Genomic DNA, 4,399 nt, shown 5'->3' with positions numbered 1-4,399 from the left:
CGTTATTTTGCCAATGCACAGAAAATGGTGCGAAGGAAACAACTCGATCAATATAGAGATACAAGTTGAATATTAAACAATGATTTTTTTAAAACGCAATATTTTCTATATCAAATAAACAGATTAATGACCAAGTGATTAATATAGCATTATTCAACAAGGATTTGGTGAACTGCCTACGAGAACAAGCGAATTCATTCTTGTTCAAACCATTCAATTCCTGCAATAAAATGGATGTGTTGAGAATACTTTGTTTCAAAGATATTTTGAATTTGGACGATATAGGATTTTGTGTTAGTATTGTCATCAAGAAAGACACACAATATACTAGTGGTTTTAAAGAGGCATTTAATATCAAGTAGACACACTGTGGCGTGTTACAGGTACAAGTAGAAGGATAGAAACTGCAAAGTTAATAGGGCAGCAATCTCCAGATTTAACTGCTTTCATTAATGCAATTGCGACATTTGTGGCCTAAGGGGGAATACAAAGACATTAAATTTTAAATGTTTCTAGTGATATGCAAAGAGACATTTAAACTAAGGTATGTGTTAATAGTAGCTCATTTTCTTATATTTACATTCTTAAACAGTGATATAATGAATTTTGCGTAAGGAATTTCTGTAAAGACCATTTTCTTAATGCAGCCTCATAATAATGAACATGGCTGTGTAGTAAGAAATGTGCTTCTCATCCACAAGGTTTCGGGTTCAGTCCCAGTGTATGGCACCTAAGGCAAGCTGTCTTCTTCTATAACCTCCGTGCAACCAATTCTTTGCTTTGTGAGTGAATTTGGTAGACGGAAACTGAAAGAAACCCATCGTGTGTGTGTGTGTGTGTGTGTGTGCGTGCGTGTGTATAGTGAAAGCGTGTGGCTTAGTGTTTGGAGATATTCGGCTAACGATTGCAAGGTTGTGTGTCGATTCCAGATGATGCGTTGTATCTTTCCCGTTGCTCCAATCCACTCAGCTGGCTAAAAGGAATTGTACCTGTAATTCACAGGCCCGACTTTGCCGACGTTCTGTGTTACGTTAAATCTCCCTGAGGACTACGTAAAGGGTACGCATGTGTGTGGAGCGCTCAGTGACTTGCAGCTTGTACGTTAATTTCCTGACCAGGCTGTTTCGTTAATCGGATCAAATGGAACACTCATTATCATCACCGACAGAGTTTATGCATACATGCATACATACACACACACACACACACACACATATATATATATATAAATAACCAGTCTTAAAAATTAATAAGTACCGGGAATGATTTGTTCGATGAAAACCCGTCAAGGCAGTGCCCCAGCATGGCCGCACTCCAATGTCTGAAGCAAGTCAAAGATAAAAGACTATACTATTGAGGGAAGCCTCTTCAGAAGATATAGTCAACATACTTTCGTTTCTTTTTTTATATTGGTATCATATTTTGGCACAAGGCCAGCAATTTGCGGGAGGCGTTAAGTAAATTACATCGACTCAGTGCTCGACTGGTACTTATTTTATCGACCCCACATACATACATACATACATACATACATACATACATACATATATATATATATATATATATATATATATATATATATATATATATATATATATATATATATATAGTTAAAAAAACAATAACAAAAAAACAAAACAACAACAAAGTGAGGACGTGATATGGATAGTATTATTGGACGCTCAGGAAAGGAAAGAGAGAGTGTATGACGTTTCGGGCGTAGCCCTTCGTCGGAAAGATGGAAAGTTCGGAGAATGGAAGAACGGAGAAAGAGGAAAATGGTACCGATGCCCACGAGATATATATATGACAGGATTGTTTCAGTTTCCGTCTACCAAATTCACTGACAAGACTTTTCGTCCGCCCGGGGCTGTAGTAGAAAGCATTTGTCCAAGATGCCACGCAGTGAGACTGAACCCGGTACCATGTTGTTGGGAAGCAAACTTCTTATCTACGCGATCTTTCTAAATTCATCTCATTCATGACTACTCATATTACGAGGGATTATTTAACCATTTTTCCGGTATAAACAACTCTTTGACTTAGAGAATATTTTTAGACCGTTTAAAATATTAAACCAAATAATTTCAGATAATTCTTTTCCATCATGACTTCCTACACAATCATAAAACTATTCTTTACAGAAAAGAATGACTTTCTCCAGAATATGAAAGACGTTCTTGCATGCATGTTAATCCTAATATGAGATTCATTGATTAAAGCAAAACTAAAATTTAAATTTAAAAAAAAGTAATTTTAGAGGAATAATGCAGTTACAGAAGGATAGTATTCTACTAAATCAAATTGTGTAAATTTACAGTAATGTTTATTATTGATAGCGTTAAACTACTTTATGGAAGAAAAAAAAAACTATTACACTTTAATTGAACGGAAATGACGCCTTTTTAACTTAAAGAATAATTGAATCTAGAATGTTGTTTCTGCTGACTATACCGAATTTACTCATAACAGTATTAATTAACCTTCGTTTGGTAATAGAAATAAACTTGCCTTTGAAATTTTTAAAGAGGATGTAATGTTTACATATAACGAAGCATTCTATTCTATCATCTTTATTAAGTTTAATGGGTTTTTGTTTTCATCTTCGAGATTTATGGAATCATATATTTTGTTACTAGTTTCTTTGTAAATCGTTGAGTGATGTTAGACAGAAGTCTCCAGTGAATGTTGCTGCTGTCCGCTTCGTATAAAGATGTGTATTCGTCCCATAAAACACTCTGTAGTGTGTTTTTGCTTTTTTTTACATACTTGCTTAAAGAATTCCGAGAGTGATTTGAAAATGCGCACGCGCATATGTACATATATATATATGTGTACATGTGTGCACTGCCTACCTTGCCTACCTAGGCGGCACGTCCCTGATATATATATATATATATATATATATATATATATATATATATATATATATATATATATATATATATATATATATACTAGGAATATTGGTGAAGCATACACATCAAAACATAACAGGCCTGATACAGCATGTGTACTCATGGAGAGTAGCTTCCAAGTTGAAACAATTGCTTCAAAATTTGCACCTCTTCTACCTTCAATATAACTATTGTTGTACTTAGTTATGTTATCAGATATCTAAATCACACATGGAGAAGCTATGATTTTCGACCAAAGAGAGAGACCAGCTAACACACACATTACAGATACATTCTAAAGGTGGGAGACTAAATATACGGAAGGTCTTTCTAAAATTCAATATGTAACATTTATCAAGATTCTTTCTTTCTTTCTTAGAAACCAGTTCCTTTCTTTTTGGATGAATTCTAATAAATAAATAAAAATTCCTAAACACATACAAGTAGATAGATAAGTATACATAAACATATACATACATATACATACAGTATATGCGTACATCATAACAGTCATATAAGCATACAGTCCAAAGCAAGGATAGCTACGAAATCCCTAACGAACAACAAAGAAATACATGGCATAAAGGAAAATGTGGATGATATTGTATATGTGATCTGCCGCTGCTCAAAAATGTCAAAATGATACAACCTTCCATTGCGGTATAATGTTGCTAAAACAATATGTTACCATCCATAGGAAAGACTGCCTTGGAATAAATATATACAAAGTATCAGTTTTTCAATACATACATATATATTAACGCAAGGAAAATTGTTGAAGCATTCCTATCAAAACTTCTGTGCCAACATAGTAAGCGTGATATTGTAGATAAGGTTAGAAATGAAAAATCATTTACAATCACAGAGGTCAGTTGCCCTGCAGCTATGAACATCTCTTCCATGATCAATGAGAAAGAGAATATCTATGAGCAGCTGCTTATGAACTAATATCTTAATACCCTGATTATAAATTCACATTTATATTAATAATTGTTGGTATACTTGGCTATTACTAAATATTTAAGTAACAATTTGGTAACGATGGAATTTTAGGCAAAGAAATTAAGTAGATAACTGGCACTTTACAAATACAGCCTGTAAGTGGCATGATTAAAATATGCAAGATATTTCTAAGATTCAACGATGTAAAGCATATTTTTATCCAAATTTTAACAATGGAGTTTATATCTTTGTTAGAAAACAGTTCCTTCTAGGAAAAATTCAAAGAATTCAAAAAGGAAGGAACCTGCAAATATGCATAGTTACAAAGAAAGAAACTATATACATATATGCAAATATAGTTGAATAAACAGAAGCGATGCAAGTGAGAATTTTAAAAGAAAAAAAGAAAAACACGAATAAAATTTGTTTATTCGTCCTCACTGAGAAAACTTTGTCTGGAAAAATAGTTTCATCAATACTTCCGGTTGGTGAAAATATTCAGACAATATTTTGGATTCGTCTACTTAACAATAGAGAAACTAGGGATAAGTACACACAGA

The sequence above is a fragment of the Octopus bimaculoides genome, chromosome 21, assembly GCF_046866305.1.
Source record: "Octopus bimaculoides isolate indiv1 chromosome 21, ASM4686630v1, whole genome shotgun sequence".
Classification (NCBI taxonomy): Eukaryota; Metazoa; Mollusca; class Cephalopoda; order Octopoda; family Octopodidae; genus Octopus; species Octopus bimaculoides.
Note: the sequence above shows the minus strand (reverse complement) of the source record.